The sequence below is a fragment of the Suncus etruscus genome, chromosome 5 (assembly GCF_024139225.1).
Source record: "Suncus etruscus isolate mSunEtr1 chromosome 5, mSunEtr1.pri.cur, whole genome shotgun sequence".
Classification (NCBI taxonomy): Eukaryota; Metazoa; Chordata; class Mammalia; order Eulipotyphla; family Soricidae; genus Suncus; species Suncus etruscus.
Genome location: NC_064852.1, coordinates 104,492,794 through 104,506,129, shown reverse-complemented (window position 1 = coordinate 104,506,129; position 13,336 = coordinate 104,492,794).

Genomic DNA, 13,336 nt, shown 5'->3' with positions numbered 1-13,336 from the left:
AATATCAAGAGGATAGAAATTTTGCAGACTACCTTTGCTGACCACAAGGCTCTGAAATTATTTGTGAATTCCAAAGGGACTCAGAAGAAAAACTTTAACACCTGGAAGTTAAACAGCCTCATACTCAATAACCAGTGGGTCCGAGATGAAATCAAGGAGATAATCAAAAGGTTCCTGGAAACAAATGACAATAAAGACACAAACTATCAGAACTTATGGGACACAGCAAAAGCAGTACTATGAGGAAAATTTATAGCTTTGCAAGCACACATCAGGAAGGAAGAAGGAGCTTACCTGAGTAGCTTAATGACACAGCTAATAGAACTAGAAAGTGCTCAACAAAAGGACCCAAAAATAGGAAGACAGAAGGAAATAGCAAAGCTGAGAGCAGAAATCAACGAAGTGGAAACCCAAAAAACAATCCGAAAGATCAACGAAAGCAGAAGTTGGTTCTTTGAAAAAATAAACAAGATTGATAGACCACTGGCAAACCTAACAAAGAAAGAGAGAGAGAAACTTGATAACTAGTATTAGGAATGAAAAAGGAAAGATCACTACTGATATAACAGAGATTCAAAGGGTAAACAGAAACTACTTTGAGAAACTCTACACCACTAAAAATGAGAACCTGGAAGAAATGGATAAATTCTTGTACCCTTATAATCTTCCATGGTTGAGGTAAGAGGATGTAGCATATCTAAACACACCCATCACCATTGATGAAATTAAAACGTTAATCAAATGTCTGCAAAAAACAAAAGCCCAGGCCCAGATGGATTCACTAATGAATTCTTTCAACCTTTCCAAGAGGAACTACTACCAATCCTGGCAAGACTCTTTCATGAAATTGAACAAACTGAAACACTTCCAAATAGCTTTTATGAAGCCAACATCACCTTAATACCTAAACCAGAGATGCTACAAAAAAAGAAAATTACAGACCAATATCGCTGATGAATGCAGATGCAAAGATCCTCAATAAAATCCTGGCAAATAGGATTCAATGCCTCATTAAGAAGATCATCCACTATGATCAAGTAGGTTTCATCCCAGGAATGCAAGTATGGTTTAACATCCATAAATCTAACAACATAATACACAACATCAATAACAAGAAAAATAAAAACCACATGATCATATAATAGATGCAGAGAAAGCATTTGATAAGGTCCAACACCCATTCTTGATCAAAACTCTCAGCAAGACGGGAATGGAAGGAACCTTTCTCAATATACTTAAGGCCATCTACCACAAGCCAGTGGCAAATATTATCCTCAATGGAGAAAAACTAAAAGCCTTCCTTCTAAATTCTGTTACAAGACAAGGCTGTCCACTCTCACCACTCCTCTTCAAGATAGTACTGGAATTTCTTGATATAGCAATTAGGCAAGAGAAGTATATCAAGTTAATACAGATAGGAAAGGAAGAAGTCAAGCTCTCATTGTTGGCAGATGACATGATACTCTACTTAGAAAACATTAAAGACTACCAAACAGCTTCTAGAAACAATAGACTCATATAGCAAGGTGGCAGGCTACAAAATTAACACACAAAAATCAATGGCCTTTCTACACACCAATAGTAATAAGGATGAAATGGACATTAAGACAACAACCCCATTCACAATAATGCCACACTAACTAAAATATCTTGGAATCAACTTGACTAAAAATGTGAAGGACCTATACAAAGAAAAGTATAAAACTCTGCTCCAAGAAATAAGAGAGGACACACAGAAATGGAAACACATACCCTGCTCATGGATTAGCAGGATGAACATCATCAAAATGGCAATACTCCCCAAGGCATTATACAGATTTAATGCTATCCCTCTAAAGAAACCCATGACATTCTTCAAAGAAGTGGATCAGGCACTTTCGAAATTTGTTTGGAACAATAAACACCATAGAATAGCTAAAGCTATCATTAGGAAAAATAATATGGGAGAAATTACTTTCCCCAACTTTAAACTTTACTACAAAGCAATAGTTATCAAAACAGCATGGTATTGGAATAAGGACAGGCCCTCAGATCAGTGGAATAGACTTGAATACTCAGAATATGTTCCCCAGACATACAATCACCTAATTTTTGATAAAGGAGCATGAAATACTAAATTGAGCAGGGAAAGCCTCTTCAACAAGTGGTGTTGGCACAACTGGCTAGCCACTTGCAAAAAATTGAACTTAGACTCCCCAGCTAACATAATGTACAAAGGTAAAATCCAAATGGATTGAAGACCTCAATATCAGACCCAAAACCATAAGATATATAGAACAACACATAGGCAAGACACTCCAGAACATTACAGGCATATTCAAGGAGGAGACTGCACTCTCCAATCAAGTGAAAGCAGAGATTAACAGATGGGGATACATTAAGCTGAGAAGCTTCTGCACCTCAAAAAAAATAGTGCCCAGGATACAAGAGCCACCCACTGAGTGGGAGAAACTCTTCACCCAATACCCATCAGATAAGGGGCTAATCTCCAAAATATACAAGGCACTGACAGAACTTTACAAGAAAAAAACATCCAATCCGATCAAAAAATGGGGAGAAGAAATAAACAGACACTTTGACAAAGAAGAAATACAAATGGCCAAAAGACACATGAAAAAATGCTCCTCATCACTAATCATCAGGGAGATGCAAATCAAAACAACTATGAGGTACCACCTCACACCACAGAGAATGGCACACATCACAAAGAATGAGAATAAACAGTGTTGGCGGGGATGTGGAGAGAAAGGAACTCTTATCCACTGCTGGTGGGAATGCCGTCTAGTTCAACCTTTATGGAAAGCAATACGGAGATTTCTCCAAAAACTGGAAATCACTCTAGGGACACAAAAATACAATACAAAAACCCCTTCTTTACACCTACATTCATTGCAGCACTGTTTACCATAGCAAGTGTCTGGAAACAACCAGGATGCCCTTCAACAGATGAATGGCTAAAGAAACTTTGGTACATATACACAATGGAATATTATGCAGCCGTCAGGAGAGATGAAGTCATGAAATTTTCCTATGCATGGATGTGCACGGAATCTATTATGCTGAGCGAAATAAGTCAGAGAGAGGGAGAAAAACGCAAAATGGTCTCACTCATCTATGGGTCTTAAGAAAAATGAAAGACATTCTTGCAATAACAATTTTCAGACAGAAAAGAGAAAATAGCTAGAAGTTCCAGCTCACCTCAGAAAGCTGAGTTAGAGAAATAACTACATTTTGAACTGTCCTAATAATGAGAATGTATGAGGGAAATGGAGAGCCTGTTTAGAGTACAGGCGGGGGTTGGTTGGGGAGGAGGTAGACTTGGGACATTGGTGATGGGAATGTTGCACTGGTGATGGGTGGTGTTCTTTACATGACTGAAACCCAAACACAATCATGTATGTAATCAAGGTGTTTAAATAATAAAAAAGTAAAAAAAAAGAAAGAAAGCTGAAAACATTTATATATCAGGATACTGTTTGATTACAATAACTTCATTTCTCAAGCAGAACTAGGAATCACCAAAATAACTATCTCATAAATTTATTGTGACATTTATATTAGATGAAAATTATGCTGGTGATGATGCAGGTGATGATGGTGAATATGATGATGAACCAAATGTAGTGAATGTAACTCCTGATATATTATTTTGTTAATTTGACTTGGGTGGGAGCATACCTCAGTGCTCAGTACTAGTTCTGTTCTTATTGATTACTTGGCATCCCACAGGTAAAATACATGCCCAGCCCTTTGAGCTATTTCCTCGGCTTTCTTTTTTATAAAAGTATAAGAATGATAACATATCTTATTATTTTACTGTTTGGTTTTCATCTCCTTATTAAATTAGACTATCACAAAACAAAGATACTCATTATATCCCTGAGAAAAATATTATTTGTATGGTTTCAAGGAAAAGAGTATCTGTGGTTTTACCTAGTTTCAGATCTAGATCTACCTCCCATTCTGTAAATATGAATAAAATGATTCATTGCTGACCTCAGTTATGTGACCTCTGTAAGAAACTTAAAGAGGCAAGAAGGTAGAGAGAAGTGTTTTCTTACCCAAAAACATAAGGATCATCAATAAAGAGACATTACTTGAAAGAAAATTAGGAATCTATGATCAGAGGTGTGAAAGCAGCTACACATCTCTACAGGACTAAGCCATGACCAAAATAAAAAGACATTACTATGCACAATAAATAAAAGTACCTCTGAATGACTGATTTATTCAAATAAACACACACACATACACACACATAACCACACAGTGAAAAAATTAGGAACAGTAGACCACAGCTAGATCTTTTTCTTAGTTTTATTGGAATCACAAAAGTATTAGTGCCCTAGAGACCACAAAATTAGGTCTAAACATTATCATTGAAATGGCAATAAGCAGATACCCAACTAAGTAAATCAGAATTTTCATTAATTTGAGTTACTTTTATTATAACTCAATAATAAATAATGCACTTATTTTTAATTTTTCACTTTACATATAGAGGCCCAAGTCATGACTCTAAATCTAGACTCTTCCTTTATACTCTAAGGAAAAAATTAAAATAAAATGATCATCTGCTAGCTCTATGTTCTTGTTGTATTTAAATAAACTCCAGGGATGGAGATAGGGCGCATTGAGTTGAGATCATGCTTTGCTTTTAGGCCTGGTTTGATCCCAGCAACTCATGGTCCCATGATGCTATCTGTTGGAATCCCTGGAACAGTTGGTATGATCCCCAATTTTTTACTAAAGCATGAGTAAGAATAATAAAAATGAGAAAAGACACAGGGATTGGAGCAATATGGGGGGAAGGGGGGGCATTTACCTTGCATGTTCTGACCCTGGTTCTCTCCACTGCATCCTGGTTTCCTGAGTCATCCAGGAGTAGTTTCTGAGTGTAGAGTAAGAGTAAACTCTGAGCACAGACAAGTGAGACCCATCCCCCCAAAATAAAGAAAGTAAAGGACACAGATTGTTAATACTTTATAATGTAGCTTTTATCCAGAAGTCTTTGTAAAGGTCCTATGTAGGCACATAGGTAGGGGCTCTGAGTGATGTACTTTTGGAGACCTAGTATTAAAAAATCATAAGTAGAAATGCTTATCTCTGAAGAAGCCCAGAGATAGGAAGATCACATCTTTTTGGCATGTAAATCCTGAACACTTTGGAGAGAAACAGAGGCACCACCTAGATACAAAACTTCAAGGACCAACCCAGAGAAGCTGTATCTCTATAAAAGGACTAGGTTTTCCTGGGACAATGCCCAGATTAGCTTTTATATGTGCTAAACTTCAGAAAAACCCATTCAAAAAAACTGTATAAAAGCTCCTCTGAACACATTTTGGGCATGCTCTCCAAGGTAAGTCTTGAGCTTATGAAAATCATCTATTAGGGTTGGAATTGATGCTTTCCAACCTCCTGCTAATACTGATATGCTAACTTACTTCAATTAAATGCAAATGTTTTTATTGCATCTAGAATGTTATTTTTCAAGAAGGTTTTAGTTTGCTTTACTAAGTTCTATCAGAGGAATCTCTATGGCAGATATACTATGTACTGCGATGAAACTTGGTGAAGATGTAAAAAGAGCAGTGGAGCAAAATTACCATTGCAGCTTGAAAATGCCAATGAGCTATTGCAGCCTTAAGATAAAACTTGTAAGATGAGGTATTGCATGTTGTAGATGAGCAAACAAAATGAATTATTGAGTGAAATTTATTATTAATGAAATGTTATGGACTGTAGAAATGGTAATAAATTATTTAGAATATTACATAGCAGCAGGAGCAGCAGCAGCAGCAGCAGCAGTAGTAGTAGTATATAAACCAGTGACAGATTTTGATATGGTCAACTTAAATTTTAAAAGATTATACTGTAAAATGCTACCAAGCAGTACTACTAATTAAAGAGAAAATAGTTGTGAAAAATCACTATTTTTTTTCATGGTTTTCTTGAATGACATTGCCATAGTGACCCCAATCTTCACTATCATCCAGAATATAAAACAGGCATGATTAATTAGGCAAATCTCTCTATCATCAAAAAGATTACAATGTGCTAAAGCTCAAGTGATGGTTAGCATTTATCAGTAAAAATTTACTTATACTGAGTCTGAAAGATTGTACAATGGGTAGAGTGTTTGCTTGAACGTAGCAAACACAGGTTTGATCTGCTGCTTACCATAAAGTCCTTTCAGCATAATCAGAAATGATTCCTGAGTGCAGAGCCAGGATAATCCCTGAACATTGCCAGGTGTAACCCAAAACCCCCCAAAATAAATAATTTATACTAAGGCATATACACTTTTTATATACTACCATTAATAAATAGATTTCAGTGTAGTATAAATATCACTCTCAAATGTAATAAGGAAAAAACTGTGAATTGCTTTATTATGACATTCAATTAATTGTGGGGGTGTGGGACCAATTCTCCAGTGTTCCCAGTGTTCCTGTGTACAAGCCTTTTCCCCCATTGTCCACACAAATGCAAGAAAATGTATGAGGCAATTATGGTGATCAAATAATATTTCCTTTCTATACTCCTCTTGTTTTTAAGTGAAACATACATTTTTATTATAAATCAAAGGAAAATATAAAAAATATTGACAAGACAATTTACAAAGTGATATTAAACATGAAAACTCCAAACTATTAAGTAATTAATAAAATTAAATATATGCCCTGCCAATTTTTCAACCTCTAGGCCAAATTCTTTTCTTTTAATTTTTTCTCTTTATTTGAATATCTTGATTACATAAATGATTGTGATAAGGTTTCAGTCATGTAAAGAACACCTCCTTTCACCAGTGCAACATTCCTGCCACCAATGTCCCAAATCTCCCTCCATCCCACCCCACCCCGACCTGTACTACAGACAGGCTTTCCAGTTCCCTCATTCATTCACTTGATTATGGTAGTTCTCAGTGTAGTTATTTATATAACTGTGCTCACCACTCTTTGTGGTGAGCTTCATAGAGTGAGCTGGTATTCCAGCCCTCCTCTCATTCTCTCTGAGGATTGTTACAAAAAATGACTTTTATTTTTCTTAAAACCCATAGATGAGTGAAACTATTCTGCGTCTCTCTCTCTCTCTCTCTCTCTCTCTCTCTCTCTCTCTCTCCTTCTGACTTATTTCACTGAGCATGATAGATTCCATGTACATCCATGTATAGGAAAATTTCATGACTTCATCTCTCCTGACGGCTGCATAATATTCCATTGTGTATATGTACCACATTTTCTTTAGCAATTCGTCTGTTGAAGGGCATCTTGGTTGTTTCCAGAGCCTGGCTATTGTGAATAGTGCTGCAATAAATATAGGTGTGAGGAAGGGGTTTTTGTATTGTATTCTTGTGTTCCTAGGATATATACCTAGGAGTGGAATAGCTGGGTCGAATGGGAGCTCAATTTCCAGATTTTGAAGGAACCTCTATATCGCTTTCCATAGAGGCTGTACTAGGCGGCATTCCCACCAGCAGTAGATAAGAGTTCCTTTCTCTACACATCCCTGCCAGCACTGATTGTTCTCTTCTTTGTGATGTATGCCAATCTGTGGTGTGAGGTGGTACCTCATAGTTGTTTTGATTTGCATCTCCCTGATGATTAGTGATGTGGAGCATTTTTTCATGTGTCTTTTGGCCATTTATATTTCTTTTTTTATCAGAGTATCTGTTCATTTCTTCTCCCCATTTTTTGATGGGATTAGATTTTTTTTTGTAAAGTTCTGTCAGTGCCCTGTATATTTTGTATATTAGCCCCTTATCTGAAGGATGTTGGGTGAATAGTTTCTCTCACTCAGTGGGTGACTCTTGTATCCTGGGCAGTATTTTTTTGAGGTGCAGAAGCATCTGTTAATCTCTGCTTCCACTTGTTTGGAAAGTGCAGTTTTCTCCTTGAAGATGCCTTTAGTCTCAATGTCATGGAGTGTTACCGACTTGTTGTTCTATATACCTTATGATATCCGGTCTGATATCAAGGTCTTTAATCCATTTGGATTTTACCTTCGTACATGATGTTAACTGGGGGTATATGTTCGCTTTTTTGCAAGTGGCTAACCAGTTCTGCCAGCACCACTTGTTGAAGAGATTTTCCCTGCTCCACTTAGGATTTCCTGCTCCTTTGTCAAAAATTAGGTAATTGTATGCCTGGGGAATGTCCTCTGAGAACTCAAGACTATTTCACTGATCTGAGGGTCTGCCTTTCTTCCAATACCATGCTGTTTTCATAACTATTGCTTTGTAGTACAGTTTAAAGTTGGGTAAAGTAATGCCTCCCATTTTTGTTTTCCCTAGGAGTGCTTTAGCTATTCGAGGATGTTTATTGTTCCAGACGAACTTCATAAGTGTTTGATCCACTTCTTTGAAGAATGTCATGGGTATTTTTAAGGGGATCGCATTAAATCTGTATAATGCTTTGGGGAGTATTGCCATTTTAATGATGTTAATCCTGCCAAACCATGAGCAGGGTAAGTGTTTCCATTTCCATGTGTCCTCTCTTATTTCTTGAAGCAGGGCTTTATAGTTTTCTTTGTATAGGTCATTCACGTCTTTGGTCAAGTTGACTCCAAGATATTTGTGTTTGTGTGGCACTATTGTGATTGGGATTGCCTTCCTGACTTTCATCTCTTCCCTATTATTATTGGTGTATAAAAAGTCCATTGATTTTTATAAGTTGATTTTGTAGCCTGCCACCTTGCTATATGAATCTATTGTTTCTAGAAGCTTTTTGGTAGAGTCTTTAGGGTTTTCTAAGTAGAGTATCATGTTATCTGCAAACATTGAGAGCTTGACTTCTTACTTTCCTATCTGGATTCCCTTGATATCTTTTTCTTGCCTGATTGCTATAGCAAGAACTTTTAGTACTATGTTGAAGAGGAGTGGTGAGAGTGGACAGCCTTGTCTTGTACCAGAATTTAGAGGAAAGGCTTTTAGTTTTTCTCCATTGAGGATAATATTTGCCACTGGCTTGTGGTAGATGGCCTTAAGTATATTGAGAAAGGTTTCTTCCATTCCCATCTTGCTGAGAGTTTTGATCAAGAATGGATGTTGGACCTTATCAAATGCTTTTTCTGCATCTATTGATATGATCATATGATTTTTATTTTTCTTCTTGTTGATGTTGTGTATGATGTTAATAGATTAACGGATGTTAAACCGTCCTTGCATTCCTGGGATGAATCCTACTTGGTCGTAGTATATGATCTTCTTGATGATGCATTGGATCCTATTTTTCAGGATTTTGTTGAAGATCTTTGCATCAGCATTCATCAGGGATATTGGTCTGTAATTTTCTTTTTTGGCAGCGTCTCTGTCTGGTTTTGGTATCAAGGTGATGTTGGCTTCATAAAAGCTGTTTGGGAGTGTTCCTGTTTCTTCAATTTTATGGAAGAGCTGGGCTAGGATTGGTAGTAGCTCCTCTTGAAAGATTTGAAAAAAATCATTAGGAAAACCATCTGGGCCTGGGCTTTTCTTTTTGGGCAGATGTTTGATTACAGTTTCAATTTCCTCAGTAGTGATGGGGGTGTTTAGATATGGTACATCCTCCTTACTTAAATGTGGAAGGGTATAAGTGTCCAAAATTTTTTCCATTTCTTCTAGGTTCTCATCTTTGGTAGCATAAAGTTTCTCAAAGTTGTCTCTGATTATCCTTTGGATCTCTGCAATTTCTGTCATGATCTCCCCCTTTTAATTTCTAATACGGGTTATCAGATTTCTCTCTCTCTCTTTCTTTGTGAGTTTTGCCAATAGTCTATCAATCTTGTTTATTTTTTAAAAAAACCAGCTTCTGCTTTCGTTGATCTTTCGGATTGCTATTTGGTTTTCCACTTCATTGAGTTCTGCTTTCTGCTTTGTTATTTCATTCTGTCTCCCTATTTTTGGTTCCTTTTGTTGGTCATTTTCTAATTTTTTAAGCTACATCATTAAGTTATTCAGGTATGCTCCTTCTTCCTTCCTGATGTGTGCTTGTAGAGCTATAAATTTTCCACTCAGGACCACTTTTGCTGTGTCCCATAGATTCTGTCGTTTGTGTCTTCATTTGTTTCCAGGAAAGTTTTTATTTCCTCTTTGGTTTCATCTCGGATCCACTGGTTGTTCAGCAGCAGGGTGTTTAATTCCCAATTGTTAAACTTTTTCTTCTTTGTGGCTTTGTAGTTCACATCTAATTTCAGAGCCTTGTAGTCAGCAAAGGTAGCCTGCAAGATTTCTATCCTCTTGATTTTATGGAGGTATGTTTTATGTGTCAGCATGTATTCTATTCTGGAGAATGACCCATGTACATTCGAAAAGAATGTGTATCCAGGTTTTTTTGGATGGAGTGTCCTGTATATATCTACTAGTCCTCTTTCTTCCATAACTCTTTTCAGGGCTAGTATGTTTTTGTTGGGTTTCAGTCTGGTTGACCTATCAAGTGTTGATAGGGCTGTGTTGAAGTCTCCCACAATGATTGTGTTATTATTGATTTCTTCTTTCAGATTTGTCAGTAATTGTATTAGATAATTTGCTGGTCTCTCATTGGGTGCATATATGTTTAATAGTTTGATTTCTTTCTGTTGCACATATCCCTTGATTAGTACAGAGTGTCCATCTTTGTCCCTTATCACTTTTCTGAGTATAAAGTTGGTGTCATCAGATATTAATATGGCCACCCCAGCTTTTCTGAGGGTGTTGTTTGCTTGGATAATTTTCTTCCAACCTTTGATTTTGTGTCTATGTTTGTTCTGACTATTCAGATGTGTTTCTTGTAGGCAGCAGATGTTTGGATTCATCTTTTTGACCCATTTTGCCACTCTGTGTCTTTTAATTGGTGAATTTAGTCCATTGCCATTGAGGGAGATGATTGTCATAGGATTTAATGTCATCTTTGTAGATAAATTTGCTGAGTTTGTTGGTCTCTCTTGTCTTATAGTAGACCTGTCAGTTTTTTCTTTTGGCTGGTTTATCATCTGTGAAGTTTCTGAGCTGTTGTTTATCCATGAAGCTGTGTATTCTTCCTCCAAACCTGAACGTGAGTCAGACTGGGTAAAGTATTCTTGGTGATGCATTCATTTCATTCAGTCTTGTCACAATATCCAACCACTGTCCTCTGGCCTTGAGAGTTTCTTGTGACATGTCTGCTGTAAGTCTTAGGATGCTCCTTTGAATGTAATTTCCCTTTTTGATCTTGCTGCTTTCAGTATTCTATCCCTATCTATGGGATTTGTCATTGTAACGAGGATATGTCTTGGGGTGTTTTTCTTTGGGTCTCTTTTAGCTGGTATTCTTTGGGCATGCAGGATTTGATTGCATGTCGTCTTTAACTTTGGGAGTATCTCTTTGATGATGTCTTTGACAGTTGATTCTTCTTGGAATCTCCTTCCTGGGTTTCTGGGACTCCAATGATTCTTATGTTGTTTCTGGTGAGTTTATCAAAGACTTCTATTTTCATCTGTTCACATGCCTTGAGTACTTTTTCCATTGCCTGTTCTTTTGTCTTAATTTTCTTTTCCAATTTCTTCTGTTGTGTTGAGCTTTTCTGCATCTCATCTTCCAGTACTTCAATTCTCTCCTCAGCTGCTGATATCCGGTTGTTGAGGCTATCCATTGTGGTTTTCAGTTGAGCAACCATATTTTTCAGATCTGTTATTTCAGTTTGGAGTTTTCTGATTTCTGTCTTTGTGTTCTCTTCAGATCGATCTATGCTCTTTTTGAGTTCTATGAACATATTCCATATTTCTATTCTAAACTCCTTATCTGAAAAGTTAATCAGGTTGTGGGAATTTATAAGGTCAACCGAGCTTTCGTCTTCATTCTCTATGGATGGTGTTTGCCTGCGAGGTTTCCCCATTGTCACGCTTGTAGTGTGGTTTTTCCTGCATGTTGTGGTGGGGTTCATTGATTAGAAAGAGTGCGCAGCTGAGAAGCAAAGCAAAGAGGCCAAGCTCTTCTGCTGCCTCTAGTTGACAGTCCTCAGAGTGAACAAAGGCACAGCAGGGCAGAGTGATCCCACAGCAGCCCCAGAATGTAGGCACTCACCAGCTTCAAAATGCAGTTTTTTTGGGGTGCGTTCCCTAGGCCCCTGAGGAAACCTTCGGGGATTCAGAAGCACAGTTTCAGGCAGACAGAGATAGGAGTTTCCTGAAGTCCTCAGACTGAACAAATGCACGGCAGGGCAGAGCGATCCTGCAGCCCCAGAATGTAGGTACTCACCAGCTTCAAAATGCAGTTTTTTTGGGGTGCGCTCCGTAGGCCCCTGAGGAAACCTTCGGGGATTCAGAAGCACAGTTTCAGGCAGACAGAGATAGGAGTTTCCCCCGAAGTCTCAGAGTGAACAAAACAACCTCTAGGCCAAATTCTAAGGCAAGCACTACATTCCAGAATTTAAAATGAATAAAGGAACCATGGAAACTGATTCTAAACTACAAACACACACACACACACACACACACACACACACACACAGAAAGTGCTTTATTCTATTGTGTCTAAAAATACAGATATTTGAGTGGGTAGTATAGTACATAAATATGTTTAAACATAATTTTATTTATTAACTACAGAATTAAAGAAATTTTTGAGGACTACTTGACAAGAAATAAAAATATGGCATCAATTGAATATGTTCTCAATTCTAGGCAAGACATATTTCCCCTGGAGGTTCTACAAATCTACAGACAGGAAGACTTCCAAGATGAATCAAATCAAAGAATGCAGATCTAAACAAAAATATTACTGGAGATTTCAGACAAGCTTTGAGAAAAATGTTTTATAAAAACAAAATTCAATCATCTAATATGACAAGCCAAAACTATTATTAAATAAAAATTTATCTCAACAAATTTTTATTCATATTAGTAACATTAGAACTTGTGTTACTGGTTCTTTTTCTAGTTCTAAAAAGAGAATGATTTCACCCTGTGCTTATGATAAAAACTAAGCCTTTGGTCCAGAGAAGTACTGTAGGAGATAGACTAAATGCCTTGTAAATGGTCATTTCTGTCAGACCCTGATTTGATCCCTAGAATAATGTACGTTCCTCTGAGCACTGCCAGGAGTCATTTGTGAGGATAAAGGTAGGAATGACATTTTTCAAAAAATTGAAACTATTGTGATTAACAGTAATTCATAATTCGATTTCAGATACAATGAGGCAGGGTCAATCTCACCACCAGTGTTGACCATCCTCCACCATGTTCCTGGAGTGTATCCCATACTACTAACCTTTGCCCCCCAGACTGCCAGTATAGCAGGTCCATTTACAGTTTATATTGTTAGAGTTGGGGTCTCTTGATTCTTGGCCCCTATCCCTTTATATTTGTGTTTCTCTTAATCCATATTTGTTTTTCTCCTGCTTATGCT